Source organism: Pseudorasbora parva, chromosome 2 (assembly GCF_024679245.1).
Source record: "Pseudorasbora parva isolate DD20220531a chromosome 2, ASM2467924v1, whole genome shotgun sequence".
Classification (NCBI taxonomy): domain Eukaryota; kingdom Metazoa; phylum Chordata; class Actinopteri; order Cypriniformes; family Gobionidae; genus Pseudorasbora; species Pseudorasbora parva.
Window position 1 is genome coordinate 62764416 of NC_090173.1, and position 16787 is coordinate 62781202.

General features: G+C 49.0%; 8 non-coding genes across 8 annotated transcripts; all 8 read left to right on the top strand.

Annotated features, from left to right (window-relative positions):
* Window positions 1-2342: 2342 nt before the first annotated feature.
* Window positions 2343-2414, top strand: trnag-ucc (transfer RNA glycine (anticodon UCC)). The gene has a single exon. It is a non-coding gene; the product is annotated as a tRNA-Gly (tRNA).
* Window positions 2415-4136: 1722 nt separating this feature from the next.
* Window positions 4137-4208, top strand: trnag-ucc (transfer RNA glycine (anticodon UCC)). Its single transcript has one exon. It is a non-coding gene; the product is annotated as a tRNA-Gly (tRNA).
* A 2341-nt stretch (window positions 4209-6549) lies between these two features.
* trnag-ucc (transfer RNA glycine (anticodon UCC)) lies at window positions 6550-6621 on the top strand. The gene has a single exon. It is a non-coding gene; the product is annotated as a tRNA-Gly (tRNA).
* A 951-nt stretch (window positions 6622-7572) lies between these two features.
* On the top strand, window positions 7573-7644 carry trnag-ucc (transfer RNA glycine (anticodon UCC)). Its single transcript has one exon. It is a non-coding gene; the product is annotated as a tRNA-Gly (tRNA).
* Window positions 7645-8767: 1123 nt separating this feature from the next.
* On the top strand, window positions 8768-8839 carry trnag-ucc (transfer RNA glycine (anticodon UCC)). Its single transcript has one exon. It is a non-coding gene; the product is annotated as a tRNA-Gly (tRNA).
* Window positions 8840-10386: 1547 nt separating this feature from the next.
* trnag-ucc (transfer RNA glycine (anticodon UCC)) lies at window positions 10387-10458 on the top strand. Its single transcript has one exon. It is a non-coding gene; the product is annotated as a tRNA-Gly (tRNA).
* Window positions 10459-11581: 1123 nt separating this feature from the next.
* Window positions 11582-11653, top strand: trnag-ucc (transfer RNA glycine (anticodon UCC)). Its single transcript has one exon. It is a non-coding gene; the product is annotated as a tRNA-Gly (tRNA).
* Window positions 11654-16399: 4746 nt separating this feature from the next.
* Window positions 16400-16471, top strand: trnag-ucc (transfer RNA glycine (anticodon UCC)). Its single transcript has one exon. It is a non-coding gene; the product is annotated as a tRNA-Gly (tRNA).
* The last annotated feature ends 316 nt before the right edge of the window (window positions 16472-16787 follow it).

A 16787-nucleotide genomic window follows, 5' to 3' on the forward strand; every position in this document is an offset into this window, starting at 1 on the left:
CCGAATCTCGAGGAGCCGCGGACTTTCGCGTCCGAACGGGGGCCGTCCGTAACCACGTTTACGGCCATACCGGCCCAGACGGATCGCGGCTCCTTTTTTGACCTTTCGGCCCCCGAAAGCGTCCGGGGGTCCGACGGCCGTGCCCGCCCGACTCCGGGGGCCGCGGCGAGCGGGAAAGAGCCTCCCCCCGGTCCGTGGGCCCTCTCGAAGCGGCGTCCGCGAACCCGCTCCGGCAGGCCCTCTTGCGAAAATGGCATAGAGGGATTTTGCTACGGGGGTCCCGCGGGCCCCAGATTTGGCACCCTGGCACACGGGGGGCCCCCGAACTGCACACCCGGAGGGCGTGGCCCTGGGGCGCAGGGAAAAAATTGGCGAAGTCGCAGGGCTCCGCGTCTCGGGGGCCCGAGTCGGGGGCCCCCGGGGGTCCGGGGACCCGAATCTCGGGGAGCCGCGATCTTCCGCGTCCGAACGGGAGCGAATCGAAAATTTAGCGGGGTATCGGACGAATAACCGGTCCGTGGGATGGGGGCGTGGCCGTACCCGCCCACCCGAGGATTGGTCCAATGGAAAGGCACGGAAATTGAAAATAGTAGGTAATCGGGCAAATAGTCGGTTGGCGGGACCCTGACCTCACCCTCGCTGACCGCTCCGTCAAACCGATAGTCGATCGGACGAATAACGGGCCCGCGGGCAGCGGTCAACCGCGCCCCATCTCTTAACAGGGGATCGGACGTTTAGCGGTCTCGAGGGAGCGACTTACCCCTTTTACCTGTTTGAAGATGAGGAGCGGACGTTTAGTTGGTCCACGGACGGAGGGGGGGCCACCAGTTAGCCCTTGGTCGCCCCCTATCTGCGTCCATACGGGCACTATCCGGGGGAATCAAAGGAGCGGTCAGCGGGAGCTGGGGAAGTACGAAAGGTCATTCGGCGTGGTAATTAACAGAGCAAAGTGATCCGAATGTGCCCTACGGTCCATCCGGGTGATTATTCGCCCTTTGGACAATTAAACGCATGGGGTTTTTTCCGCGAACCCACTATATGTACTTCCTCTGCACACAGTCGCTGAAAATGTTTTGGGAGCATTGACCGCCTAAGGTGGCGTTCAGCAAACAAGCAAAATGCCTGCGATGGTGGTATAGTGGTGACCATAGCTGCCTTCCAAGCAGTTGACCCGGGTTCGATTCCTGGCCAACGCAATTCTTTTGCTCAAAACTGTCGCCCGGGGCCCCTGGCCAGCTCTTTGTGTCACTTGTAAATGGAGCAATAACTTTTGAACGGGTCTTTGGGCAGCAGTAAAGAATTAGACCTCCCCGTCGGGGAATCGAACCCCGGTCTTCCGCGTGACAGGCGGAGATACTGTCCACTATACTAACGAGGAGTTGCGGAAGGCTGGCGTCGCACCCGATCAGCGCAACTGCTGCTCGCCGCAAACAGGCTTCCCATTTGCAGGTACGGCCTCATGAGTCATATCGCTTCACAGAAGCAAAGAGAAGCCAACAGAACATGTAATATATAATTAAATATAAAGTGTCTGTATAAATTGAGGAATGTCACTGAATTAGAGAGCTTGTTTTTCAATGAAGAGATTTGTAGGTCAGGTCCATAGGTTAATGCATTTTTTTCAGTTGCTGGTCCAAACAGACAGAGTTTCAGTTCCTCTGCACACAGTCACTGATAATGTGTTGGGAGCATTGACCGCGTAAGGTGGCGTTCAGCAAACAAGCAAAATGCCTGCGATGGTGGTATAGTGGTGACCATAGCTGCCTTCCAAGCAGTTGACCCGGGTTCGATTCCTGGCCAACGCAATTCTTTTGCTCAAAACTGTCGCCCGGGGCCCCTGGCCAGCTCTTTGTGTCACTTGTAAATGGAGCAATAACTTTTGAACGGGTCTTTGGGCAGCAGTAAAGAATTAGACCTCCCCGTCGGGGAATCGAACCCCGGTCTTCCGCGTGACAGGCGGAGATACTGTCCACTATACTAACGAGGAGTTGCGGAAGGCTGGCGTCGCACCCGATCAGCGCAACTGCTGCTCGCCGCAAACAGGCTTCCCATTTGCAGGTACGGCCTCATGAGTCATATCGCTTCACAGAAGCAAAGAGAAGCCAACAGAACATGTAATGTATAATTAAATATAAAGTGTCTGTATAAATTGAGGAATGTCACTGAATTAGAGAGCTTGTTTTTCAATGAAGAGATTTGTAGGTCAGGTCCATAGGTTAATGCATTTTTTTCAGTTGCTGGTCCAAACAGACAGAGTTTCAGTTCCTCTGCACACAGTCACTGATAATGTGTTGGGAGCATTGACCGCGTAAGGTGGCGTTCAGCAAACAAGCAAAATGCCTGCGTTGGTGGTATAGTGGTGAGCATAGCTGCCTTCCAAGCAGTTGACCCGGGTTCGATTCCCGGCCAACGCAATTCTTTTGCTCAAAACTGTCGCCCGGGGCCCCTGGCCAGCTCTTTGTGTCACTTGTAAATGGAGCAATAACTTTTGAATGGGTCTTTGGGCAGCAGTAAAGGACTAGACCTCCCCGTCGGGGAATCGAACCCCGGTCTTCCGCGTGACAGGCGGAGATACTGTCCACTATACTAACGAGGAGTTGCGGAAGGAGGCGTCGCACCCGATCAGCACAACTGCTGCTCGTCGCAAACAGGCTTCCCATTTGCAGGTACGGCCTCATGAGTCATATCGCTTCAAAGAAGCCAACAGAACATCTATTATATAAATAAATATGAAGTGTCTGTATAAATTGTGGAATGTCACTGAATTAGAGAGCTTGTTTTTCAATGAAGAGATTGGTAGGTAGAGTCCATAGGTTAATGCATTTTTTTCAGTTGCGAGTCCAAACAGACAGAGTTTCAGTTCCTCTGCACACAGTCGCTGAAAATGTGTTGGGAGCATTGACCGCCTAAGGTGGCGTTCAGCAAACAAGCATAATGCCTGTGTTGGTGGTATAGTGGTGAGCATAGCTGCCTTCCAAGCAGTTGACCCGGGTTCGATTCCCGACCAACGCAAATCTTTTGCTCAAAACTGTCGCCCGGGGCCCCTGGCCAGCTCTTTGTGTCACTTGTAAATGGAGCAATAACTTTTGAATGGGTCTTTGGGCAGCAGTAAAGGACTAGACCTCCCCGTCGGGGAATCGAACCCCGGTCTTCCGCGTGACAGGCGGAGATACTGTCCACTATACTAACGAGGAGTTGCAGAAGGCTGGCGTCGCACCCGATCAGCGCAACTGCTGCTCGCCGCAAACATCCTTCCCATTTGCAGGTACGGCCTCATGAGTCATATCGCTTCAAAGAAGCCAACAGAACATCTATTATATAAATAAATATAAAGTGTCTGTATAAATTGAGGAATGTCACTGAATTAGGGAGCTTGTTTTTCAATGAAGAGATTGGTAGGTCAGGTCCATAGGTTAATGCATTTTTTTCAGTTGCTGGTCCAAACAAACAGAGTTTCAGTTCCTCTGCACACAGTCACTGATAATGTGTTGGGAGCATTGACCGCGTAAGGTGGCGTTCAGCAAACAAGCAAAATGCCTGCGTTGGTGGTATAGTGGTGAGCATAGCTGCCTTCCAAGCGGTTGACCCGGGTTCGATTCCCGGCCAACGCAATTCTTTTGCTCAAAAATGTCTCCCGGGACCATGGCCAGCTCTTTGTGTCACTTGTAGCTGGAGCAATAACTTTTGAATGGGTCTTTGGGCAGCAGTAAAGAATTAGACCTCCCCGTCGGGGAATCAAACCCCGGTCTTCCACGTGACAGGCGGAGATACTGTCCACTATACTAACGAGGAGTTGCGGAAGGAGGCGTCGCACCCGATCAGCGCAACTGCTGCTCGTCGCAAACAGGCTTCCCATTTGCAGGTACGGCCTCATGAGTCATATCGCTTCAAAGAAGCCAACAGAACATCTATTATATAAATAAATATGAAGTGTCTGTATAAATTGTGGAATGTCACTGAATTAGAGAGCTTGTTTTTCAATGAAGAGATTGGTAGGTAGAGTCCATAGGTTAATGCATTTTTTTCAGTTGCGAGTCCAAACAGACAGAGTTTCAGTTCCTCTGCACACAGTCGCTGAAAATGTGTTGGGAGCATTGACCGCGTAAGGTGGCGTTCAGCAAACAAGCAAAATGCCTGCGTTGGTGGTATAGTGGTGAGCATAGCTGCCTTCCAAGCAGTTGACCCGGGTTCGATTCCCGGCCAACGCAATTCTTTTGCTCAAAAATGTCTCCCGGGACCCTGGCCAGCTCTTTGTGTCACTTGTAGCTGGAGCAATAACTTTTGAATGGGTCTTTGGGCAGCAGTAAAGAATTAGACCTCCCCGTCGGGGAATCGAACCCCGGTCTTCCACATGACAGGCGGAGATACTGTCCACTATACTAACGAGGAGTTGCGGAAGGAGGCGTCGCACCCGATCAGCGCAACTGCTGCTCGTCGCAAACAGGCTTCCCATTTGCAGGTACGGCCTCATGAGTCATATCGCTTCAAAGAAGCCAACAGAACATCTATTATATAAATAAATATGAAGTGTCTGTATAAATTGTGGAATGTCACTGAATTAGAGAGCTTGTTTTTCAATGAAGAGATTGGTAGGTAGAGTCCATAGGTTAATGCATTTTTTTCAGTTGCGAGTCCAAACAGACAGAGTTTCAGTTCCTCTGCACACAGTCGCTGATAATGTGTTGGGAGCATTGACCGCCTAAGGTGGCGTTCAGCAAACAAGCAAAATGCCTGCGTTGGTGGTATAGTGGTGAGCATAGCTGCCTTCCAAGCAGTTGACCCGGGTTTGATTCCCGGCCAACACAATTCTTTTGCTCAAAACTGTCGCCCGGGGCCCCTGGCCAGCTCTTTGTGTTACTTGTAAATGGAGCAATAACTTTTGAATGGGTCTTTGGGCAGCAGTAAAGGACTAGACCTCCCCGTCGGGGAATCGAACCCCGGTCTTCCGCGTGACAGGCGGAGATACTGTCCACTATACTAACGAGGAGTTGCAGAAGGCTGGCGTCGCACCCGATCAGCGCAACTGCTGCTCGCCGCAAACATCCTTCCCATTTGCAGGTACGGCCTCATGAGTCATATCGCTTCAAAGAAGCCAACAGAACATCTATTATATAAATAAATATGAAGTGTCTGTATAAATTGTGGAATGTCACTGAATTAGAGAGCTTGTTTTTCAATGAAGAGATTGGTAGGTAGAGTCCATAGGTTAATGCATTTTTTGCAGTTGCGAGTCCAAACAGACAGAGTTTCAGTTCCTCTGCACACAGTCGCTGAAAATGTGTTGGGAGCATTGACCGCCTAAGGTGGCGTTCAGAAAACAAGCAAAATGCCTGCGTTGGTGGTATAGTGGTGAGCATAGCTGCCTTCCGAGCAGTTGACCAGGGTTCGATTCCCGGCCAACGCAATTCTTTTGCTCAAAAATGTCTCCCGGGACCCTGGCCAACTCTTTGTGTCACTTGTAGCTGGAGCAATAACTTTTGAATGGGTCTTTGGGCAGCAGTAAAGAATTAGACCTCCCCGTCGGGGAATCGAACCTCGGTCTTCCGCGTGACAGGCGGAGATACTGTCCACTATACTAACGAGGAGTTGCAGAAGGCTGGCGTCGCACCCGATCAGCGCAACTGCTGCTCGCCGCAAACATCCTTCCCAATTGCAGGTACGGCCTCATGAGTCATATCGCTTCACAGAAGCAAAGAGAAGCCAACAGAACATGTAATATATAATTAAATATAAAGTGTCTGTATAAATTGAGGAATGTCACTGAATTAGAGAGCTTGTTTTTCAATGAAGAGATTTGTAGGTCAGGTCCATAGGTTAATGCATTTTTTTCAGTTGCTGGTCCAAACAGACAGAGTTTCAGTTCCTCTGCACACAGTCACTGATAATGTGTTGGGAGCATTGACCGCGTAAGGTGGCGTTCAGCAAACAAGCAAAATGCCTGCGATGGTGGTATAGTGGTGACCATAGCTGCCTTCCAAGCAGTTGACCCGGGTTCGATTCCTGGCCAACGCAATTCTTTTGCTCAAAACTGTCGCCCGGGGCCCCTGGCCAGCTCTTTGTGTCACTTGTAAATGGAGCAATAACTTTTGAACGGGTCTTTGGGCAGCAGTAAAGAATTAGACCTCCCCGTCGGGGAATCGAACCCCGGTCTTCCGCGTGACAGGCGGAGATACTGTCCACTATACTAACGAGGAGTTGCGGAAGGCTGGCGTCGCACCCGATCAGCGCAACTGCTGCTCGCCGCAAACAGGCTTCCCATTTGCAGGTACGGCCTCATGAGTCATATCGCTTCACAGAAGCAAAGAGAAGCCAACAGAACATGTAATATATAATTAAATATAAAGTGTCTGTATAAATTGAGGAATGTCACTGAATTAGAGAGCTTGTTTTTCAATGAAGAGATTTGTAGGTCAGGTCCATAGGTTAATGCATTTTTTTCAGTTGTTGGTCCAAACAGACAGAGTTTCAGTTCCTCTGCACACAGTCACTGATAATGTGTTGGGAGCATTGACCGCGTAAGGTGGCGTTCAGCAAACAAGCAAAATGCCTGCGTTGGTGGTATAGTGGTGAGCATAGCTGCCTTCCAAGCAGTTGACCCGGGTTCGATTCCCGGCCAACGCAATTCTTTTGCTCAAAACTGTCGCCCGGGGCCCCTGGCCAGCTCTTTGTGTCACTTGTAAATGGAGCAATAACTTTTGAATGGGTCTTTGGGCAGCAGTAAAGGACTAGACCTCCCCGTCGGGGAATCGAATATAAAGTGTCTGTATAAATTGAGGAATGTCACTGAATTAGAGAGCTTGTTTTTCAATGAAGAGATTTGTAGGTCAGGTCCATAGGTTAATGCATTTTTTTCAGTTGCTGGTCCAAACAGACAGAGTTTCAGTTCATCTGCACACAGTCACTGATAATGTGTTGGGAGCATTGACCGCGTAAGGTGGCGTTCAGCAAACAAGCAAAATGCCTGCGATGGTGGTATAGTGGTGACCATAGCTGCCTTCCAAGCAGTTGACCCGGGTTCGATTCCTGGCCAACGCAATTCTTTTGCTCAAAACTGTCGCCCGGGGCCCCTGGCCAGCTCTTTGTGTCACTTGTAAATGGAGCAATAACTTTTGAACGGGTCTTTGGGCAGCAGTAAAGAATTAGACCTCCCCGTCGGGGAATCGAACCCCGGTCTTCCGCGTGACAGGCGGAGATACTGTCCACTATACTAACGAGGAGTTGCGGAAGGCTGGCGTCGCACCCGATCAGCGCAACTGCTGCTCGCCGCAAACAGGCTTCCCATTTGCAGGTACGGCCTCATGAGTCATATCGCTTCACAGAAGCAAAGAGAAGCCAACAGAACATGTAATATATAATTAAATATAAAGTGTCTGTATAAATTGAGGAATGTCACTGAATTAGAGAGCTTGTTTTTCAATGAAGAGATTTGTAGGTCAGGTCCATAGGTTAATGCATTTTTTTCAGTTGCTGGTCCAAACAGACAGAGTTTCAGTTCCTCTGCACACAGTCACTGATAATGTGTTGGGAGCATTGACCGCGTAAGGTGGCGTTCAGCAAACAAGCAAAATGCCTGCGTTGGTGGTATAGTGGTGAGCATAGCTGCCTTCCAAGCAGTTGACCCGGGTTCGATTCCCGGCCAACGCAATTCTTTTGCTCAAAACTGTCGCCCGGGGCCCCTGGCCAGCTCGTTGTGTCACTTGTAAATGGAGCAATAACTTTTGAATGGGTCTTTGGGCAGCAGTAAAGGACTAGACCTCCCCGTCGGGGAATCGAACCCCGGTCTTCCGCGTGACAGGCGGAGATACTGTCCACTATACTAACGAGGAGTTGCGGAAGGAGGCGTCGCACCCGATCAGCGCAACTGCTGCTCGTCGCAAACATCCTTCCCATTTGCAGGTACGGCCTCATGAGTCATATCGCTTCAAAGAAGCCAACAGAACATCTATTATATAAATAAATATAAAGTGTCTGTATAAATTGAGGAATGTCACTGAATTAGGGAGCTTGTTTTTCAATGAAGAGATTGGTAGGTCAGGTCCATAGGTTAATGCATTTTTTTCAGTTGCTGGTCCAAACAAACAGAGTTTCAGTTCCTCTGCACACAGTCACTGATAATGTGTTGGGAGCATTGACCGCGTAAGGTGGCGTTCAGCAAACAAGCAAAATGCCTGCGTTGGTGGTATAGTGGTGAGCATAGCTGCCTTCCAAGCGGTTGACCCGGGTTCGATTCCCGGCCAACGCAATTCTTTTGCTCAAAAATGTCTTCCGGGACCATGGCCAGCTCTTTGTGTCACTTGTAGCTGGAGCAATAACTTTTGAATGGGTCTTTGGGCAGCAGTAAAGAATTAGACCTCCCCGTCGGGGAATCAAACCCCGGTCTTCCACGTGACAGGCGGAGATACTGTCCACTATACTAACGAGGAGTTGCGGAAGGAGGCGTCGCACCCGATCAGCGCAACTGCTGCTCGTCGCAAACAGGCTTCCCATTTGCAGGTACGGCCTCATGAGTCATATCGCTTCAAAGAAGCCAACAGAACATCTATTATATAAATAAATATGAAGTGTCTGTATAAATTGTGGAATGTCACTGAATTAGAGAGCTTGTTTTTCAATGAAGAGATTGGTAGGTAGAGTCCATAGGTTAATGCATTTTTTTCAGTTGCGAGTCCAAACAGACAGAGTTTCAGTTCCTCTGCACACAGTCGCTGAAAATGTGTTGGGAGCATTGACCGCGTAAGGTGGCGTTCAGCAAACAAGCAAAATGCCTGCGTTGGTGGTATAGTGGTGAGCATAGCTGCCTTCCAAGCAGTTGACCCGGGTTCGATTCCCGGCCAACGCAATTCTTTTGCTCAAAAATGTCTCCCGGGACCCTGGCCAGCTCTTTGTGTCACTTGTAGCTGGAGCAATAACTTTTGAATGGGTCTTTGGGCAGCAGTAAAGAATTAGACCTCCCCGTCGGGGAATCGAACCCCGGTCTTCCACATGACAGGCGGAGATACTGTCCACTATACTAACGAGGAGTTGCGGAAGGAGGCGTCGCACCCGATCAGCGCAACTGCTGCTCGTCGCAAACAGGCTTCCCATTTGCAGGTACGGCCTCATGAGTCATATCGCTTCAAAGAAGCCAACAGAACATCTATTATATAAATAAATATGAAGTGTCTGTATAAATTGTGGAATGTCACTGAATTAGAGAGCTTGTTTTTCAATGAAGAGATTGGTAGGTAGAGTCCATAGGTTAATGCATTTTTTTCAGTTGCGAGTCCAAACAGACAGAGTTTCAGTTCCTCTGCACACAGTCACTGATAATGTGTTGGGAGCATTGGCCGCGTAAGGTGGCGTTCAGCAAACAAGCAAAATGCCTGCGTTGGTGGTATAGTGGTGAGCATAGCTGCCTTCCAAGAAGTTGACCCGGGTTCGATTCCAACCAACGCAATTCTTTTGCTCAAAACTGTCGCCCGGGGCCCCTGGCCAGCTCTTTGTGTCACTTGTAAATGGAGCAATAACTTTTGAATGGGTCTTTGGGCAGCAGTAAAGGACTAGACCTCCCCGTCGGGGAATCGAATATAAAGTGTCTGTATAAATTGAGGAATGTCACTGAATTAGAGAGCTTGTTTTTCAATGAAGAGATTTGTAGGTCAGGTCCATAGGTTAATGCATTTTTTTCAGTTGCTGGTCCAAACAGACAGAGTTTCAGTTCATCTGCACACAGTCACTGATAATGTGTTGGGAGCATTGACCGCGTAAGGTGGCGTTCAGCAAACAAGCAAAATGCCTGCGATGGTGGTATAGTGGTGACCATAGCTGCCTTCCAAGCAGTTGACCCGGGTTCGATTCCTGGCCAACGCAATTCTTTTGCTCAAAACTGTCGCCCGGGGCCCCTGGCCAGCTCTTTGTGTCACTTGTAAATGGAGCAATAACTTTTGAACGGGTCTTTGGGCAGCAGTAAAGAATTAGACCTCCCCGTCGGGGAATCGAACCCCGGTCTTCCGCGTGACAGGCGGAGATACTGTCCACTATACTAACGAGGAGTTGCGGAAGGCTGGCGTCGCACCCGATCAGCGCAACTGCTGCTCGCCGCAAACAGGCTTCCCATTTGCAGGTACGGCCTCATGAGTCATATCGCTTCACAGAAGCAAAGAGAAGCCAACAGAACATGTAATATATAATTAAATATAAAGTGTCTGTATAAATTGAGGAATGTCACTGAATTAGAGAGCTTGTTTTTCAATGAAGAGATTTGTAGGTCAGGTCCATAGGTTAATGCATTTTTTTCAGTTGCTGGTCCAAACAGACAGAGTTTCAGTTCCTCTGCACACAGTCACTGATAATGTGTTGGGAGCATTGACCGCGTAAGGTGGCGTTCAGCAAACAAGCAAAATGCCTGCGTTGGTGGTATAGTGGTGAGCATAGCTGCCTTCCAAGCAGTTGACCCGGGTTCGATTCCCGGCCAACGCAATTCTTTTGCTCAAAACTGTCGCCCGGGGCCCCTGGCCAGCTCTTTGTGTCACTTGTAAATGGAGCAATAACTTTTGAATGGGTCTTTGGGCAGCAGTAAAGGACTAGACCTCCCCGTCGGGGAATCGAACCCCGGTCTTCCGCGTGACAGGCGGAGATACTGTCCACTATACTAACGAGGAGTTGCGGAAGGAGGCGTCGCACCCGATCAGCGCAACTGCTGCTCGTCGCAAACATCCTTCCCATTTGCAGGTACGGCCTCATGAGTCATATCGCTTCAAAGAAGCCAACAGAACATCTATTATATAAATAAATATAAAGTGTCTGTATAAATTGAGGAATGTCACTGAATTAGGGAGCTTGTTTTTCAATGAAGAGATTGGTAGGTCAGGTCCATAGGTTAATGCATTTTTTTCAGTTGCTGGTCCAAACAAACAGAGTTTCAGTTCCTCTGCACACAGTCACTGATAATGTGTTGGGAGCATTGACCGCGTAAGGTGGCGTTCAGCAAACAAGCAAAATGCCTGCGTTGGTGGTATAGTGGTGAGCATAGCTGCCTTCCAAGCGGTTGACCCGGGTTCGATTCCCGGCCAACGCAATTCTTTTGCTCAAAAATGTCTTCCGGGACCATGGCCAGCTCTTTGTGTCACTTGTAGCTGGAGCAATAACTTTTGAATGGGTCTTTGGGCAGCAGTAAAGAATTAGACCTCCCCGTCGGGGAATCAAACCCCGGTCTTCCACGTGACAGGCGGAGATACTGTCCACTATACTAACGAGGAGTTGCGGAAGGAGGCGTCGCACCCGATCAGCGCAACTGCTGCTCGTCGCAAACAGGCTTCCCATTTGCAGGTACGGCCTCATGAGTCATATCGCTTCAAAGAAGCCAACAGAACATCTATTATATAAATAAATATGAAGTGTCTGTATAAATTGTGGAATGTCACTGAATTAGAGAGCTTGTTTTTCAATGAAGAGATTGGTAGGTAGAGTCCATAGGTTAATGCATTTTTTTCAGTTGCGAGTCCAAACAGACAGAGTTTCAGTTCCTCTGCACACAGTCGCTGAAAATGTGTTGGGAGCATTGACCGCGTAAGGTGGCGTTCAGCAAACAAGCAAAATGCCTGCGTTGGTGGTATAGTGGTGAGCATAGCTGCCTTCCAAGCAGTTGACCCGGGTTCGATTCCCGGCCAACGCAATTCTTTTGCTCAAAAATGTCTCCCGGGACCCTGGCCAGCTCTTTGTGTCACTTGTAGCTGGAGCAATAACTTTTGAATGGGTCTTTGGGCAGCAGTAAAGAATTAGACCTCCCCGTCGGGGAATCGAACCCCGGTCTTCCACATGACAGGCGGAGATACTGTCCACTATACTAACGAGGAGTTGCGGAAGGAGGCGTCGCACCCGATCAGCGCAACTGCTGCTCGTCGCAAACAGGCTTCCCATTTGCAGGTACGGCCTCATGAGTCATATCGCTTCAAAGAAGCCAACAGAACATCTATTATATAAATAAATATGAAGTGTCTGTATAAATTGTGGAATGTCACTGAATTAGAGAGCTTGTTTTTCAATGAAGAGATTGGTAGGTAGAGTCCATAGGTTAATGCATTTTTTTCAGTTGCGAGTCCAAACAGACAGAGTTTCAGTTCCTCTGCACACAGTCACTGATAATGTGTTGGGAGCATTGGCCGCGTAAGGTGGCGTTCAGCAAACAAGCAAAATGCCTGCGTTGGTGGTATAGTGGTGAGCATAGCTGCCTTCCAAGAAGTTGACCCGGGTTCGATTCCAACCAACGCAATTCTTTTGCTCAAAACTGTCGCCCGGGGCCCCTGGCCAGCTCTTTGTGTCACTTGTAAATGGAGCAATAACTTTTGAATGGGTCTTTGGGCAGCAGTAAAGGACTAGACCTCCCCGTCGGGGAATCGAACCCCGGTCTTCCGCGTGACAGGCGGAGATACTGTCCACTATACTAACGAGGAGTTGCGGAAGGAGGCGTCGCACCCGATCAGCGCAACTGCTGCTCGTCGCAAACAGGCTTCCCATTTGCAGGTACGGCCTCATGAGTCATATCGCTTCAAAGAAGCCAACAGAACATCTATTATATAAATAAATATGAAGTGTCTGTATAAATTGTGGAATGTCACTGAATTAGAGAGCTTGTTTTTCAATGAAGAGATTGGTAGGTAGAGTCCATAGGTTAATGCATTTTTTTCAGTTGCGAGTCCAAACAGACAGAGTTTCAGTTCCTCTGCACACAGTCGCTGAAAATGTGTTGGGAGCATTGACCGCCTAAGGTGGCGTTCAGCAAACAAGCAAAATGCCTGCGTTGGTGGTATAGTGGTGAGCATAGCTGCCTTCCAAGCAGTTGACCCGGGTTCGATTCCCGACCAACGCAATTCTTTTGCTCAAAACTGTCGCCCGGGGCCCCTGGCCAGCTCTTTGTGTCACTTGTAAATGGAGCAATAACTTTTGAATGGGTCTTTGGGCAGCAGTAAAGGACTAGACCTCCCCGTCGGGGAATCGAACCCCGGTCTTCCGCATGACAGGCGGAGATACTGTCCACTATACTAACGAGGAGTTGCAGAAGGCTGGCGTCGCACCCGATCAGCGCAACTGCTGCTCGCCGCAAACATCCTTCCCAATTGCAGGTACGGCCTCATGAGTCATATCGCTTCAAAGAAGCCAACAGAACATCTATTATATAAATAAATATGAAGTGTCTGTATAAATTGTGGAATGTCACTGAATTAGAGAGCTTCTTTTTCAATGAAGAGATTGGTAGGTAGAGTCCATAGGTTAATGCATTTTTTTCAGTTGCGAGTCCAAACAGACAGAGTTTCAGTTCCTCTGCACACAGTCGCTGAAAATGTTTTGGGAGCATTGACCGCCTAAGGTGGCGTTCAGCAAACAAGCAAAATGCCTGCGATGGTGGTATAGTGGTGACCATAGCTGCCTTCCAAGCAGTTGACCCGGGTTCGATTCCTGGCCAACGCAATTCTTTTGCTCAAAACTGTCGCCCGGGGCCCCTGGCCAGCTCTTTGTGTCACTTGTAAATGGAGCAATAACTTTTGAACGGGTCTTTGGGCAGCAGTAAAGAATTAGACCTCCCCGTCGGGGAATCGAACCCCGGTCTTCCGCGTGACAGGCGGAGATACTGTCCACTATACTAACGAGGAGTTGCGGAAGGCTGGCGTCGCACCCGATCAGCGCAACTGCTGCTCGCCGCAAACAGGCTTCCCATTTGCAGGTACGGCCTCATGAGTCATATCGCTTCACAGAAGCAAAGAGAAGCCAACAGAACATGTAATATATAATTAAATATAAAGTGTCTGTATAAATTGAGGAATGTCACTGAATTAGAGAGCTTGTTTTTCAATGAAGAGATTTGTAGGTCAGGTCCATAGGTTAATGCATTTTTTTCAGTTGCTGGTCCAAACAGACAGAGTTTCAGTTCCTCTGCACACAGTCACTGATAATGTGTTGGGAGCATTGACCGCGTAAGGTGGCGTTCAGCAAACAAGCAAAATGCCTGCGATGGTGGTATAGTGGTGACCATAGCTGCCTTCCAAGCAGTTGACCCGGGTTCGATTCCTGGCCAACGCAATTCTTTTGCTCAAAACTGTCGCCCGGGGCCCCTGGCCAGCTCTTTGTGTCACTTGTAAATGGAGCAATAACTTTTGAACGGGTCTTTGGGCAGCAGTAAAGAATTAGACCTCCCTGTCGGGGAATCGAACCCCGGTCTTCCGCGTGACAGGCGGAGATACTGTCCACTATACTAACGAGGAGTTGCGGAAGGCTGGCGTCGCACCCGATCAGCGCAACTGCTGCTCGTCGCAAACAGGCTTCCCATTTGCAGGTACGGCCTCATGAGTCATATCGCTTCAAAGAAGCCAACAGAACATCTATTATATAAATAAATATGAAGTGTCTGTATAAATTGTGGAATGTCACTGAATTAGAGAGCTTGTTTTTCAATGAAGAGATTGGTAGGTAGAGTCCATAGGTTAATGCATTTTTTTCAGTTGCGAGTCCAAACAGACAGAGTTTCAGTTCCTCTGCACACAGTCGCTGAAAATGTGTTGGGAGCATTGACCGCCTAAGGTGGCGTTCAGCAAACAAGCAAAATGCCTGCGTTGGTGGTATAGTGGTGAGCATAGCTGCCTTCCAAGCAGTTGACCCGGGTTCGATTCCCGACCAACGCAATTCTTTTGCTCAAAACTGTCGCCCGGGGCCCCTGGCCAGCTCTTTGTGTCACTTGTAAATGGAGCAATAACTTTTGAATGGGTCTTTGGGCAGCAGTAAAGGACTAGACCTCCCCGTCGGGGAATCGAACCCCGGTCTTCCGCGTGACAGGCGGAGATACTGTCCACTATACTAACGAGGAGTTGCAGAAGGCTGGCGTCGCACCCGATCAGCGCAACTGCTGCTCGCCGCAAACATCCTTCCCAATTGCAGGTACGGCCTCATGAGTCATATCGCTTCAAAGAAGCCAACAGAACATCTATTATATAAATAAATATGAAGTGTCTGTATAAATTGTGGAATGTCACTGAATTAGAGAGCTTCTTTTTCAATGAAGAAATTGGTAGGTAGAGTCCATAGGTTAATGCATTTTTTTCAGTTGCGAGTCCAAACAGACAGAGTTTCAGTTCCTCTGCACACAGTCGCTGAAAATGTTTTGGGAGCATTGACCGCCTAAGGTGGCGTTCAGCAAACAAGCAAAATGCCTGCGATGGTGGTATAGTGGTGACCATAGCTGCCTTCCAAGCAGTTGACCCGGGTTCGATTCCTGGCCAACGCAATTCTTTTGCTCAAAACTGTCGCCCGGGGCCCCTGGCCAGCTCTTTGTGTCACTTGTAAATGGAGCAATAACTTTTGAACGGGTCTTTGGGCAGCAGTAAAGAATTAGACCTCCCCGTCGGGGAATCGAACCCCGGTCTTCCGCGTGACAGGCGGAGATACTGTCCACTATACTAACGAGGAGTTGCGGAAGGCTGGCGTCGCACCCGATCAGCGCAACTGCTGCTCGCCGCAAACAGGCTTCCCATTTGCAGGTACGGCCTCATGAGTCATATCGCTTCACAGAAGCAAAGAGAAGCCAACAGAACATGTAATATATAATTAAATATAAAGTGTCTGTATAAATTGAGGAATGTCACTGAATTAGAGAGCTTGTTTTTCAATGAAGAGATTTGTAGGTCAGGTCCATAGGTTAATGCATTTTTTTCAGTTGCTGGTCCAAACAGACAGAGTTTCAGTTCCTCTGCACACAGTCACTGATAATGTGTTGGGAGCATTGACCGCGTAAGGTGGCGTTCAGCAAACAAGCAAAATGCCTGCGATGGTGGTATAGTGGTGACCATAGCTGCCTTCCAAGCAGTTGACCCGGGTTCGATTCCTGGCCAACGCAATTCTTTTGCTCAAAACTGTCGCCCGGGGCCCCTGGCCAGCTCTTTGTGTCACTTGTAAATGGAGCAATAACTTTTGAACGGGTCTTTGGGCAGCAGTAAAGAATTAGACCTCCCCGTCGGGGAATCGAACCCCGGTCTTCCGCGTGACAGGCGGAGATACTGTCCACTATACTAACGAGGAGTTGCGGAAGGCTGGCGTCGCACCCGATCAGCGCAACTGCTGCTCGCCGCAAACAGGCTTCCCATTTGCAGGTACGGCCTCATGAGTCATATCGCTTCACAGAAGCAAAGAGAAGCCAACAGAACATGTAATATATAATTAAATATAAAGTGTCTGTATAAATTGAGGAATGTCACTGAATTAGAGAGCTTGTTTTTCAATGAAGAGATTTGTAGGTCAGGTCCATAGGTTAATGCATTTTTTTCAGTTGCTGGTCCAAACAGACAGAGTTTCAGTTCCTCTGCACACAGTCACTGATAATGTGTTGGGAGCATTGACCGCGTAAGGTGGCGTTCAGCAAACAAGCAAAATGCCTGCGTTGGTGGTATAGTGGTGAGCATAGCTGCCTTCCAAGCAGTTGACCCGGGTTCGATTCCCGGCCAACGCAATTCTTTTGCTCAAAACTGTCGCCCGGGGCCCCTGGCCAGCTCTTTGTGTCACTTGTAAATGGAGCAATAACTTTTGAATGGGTCTTTGGGCAGCAGTAAAGGACTAGACCTCCCCGTCGGGGAATCGAACCCCGGTCTTCCGCGTGACAGGCGGAGATACTGTCCACTATACTAACGAGGAGTTGCGGAAGGAGGCGTCGCACCCGATCAGCGCAACTGCTGCTCGTCGCAAACAGGCTTCCCATTTGCAGGTACGGCCTCATGAGTCATATCGCTTCAAAGAAGCCAACAGAACATCTATTATATAAATAAATA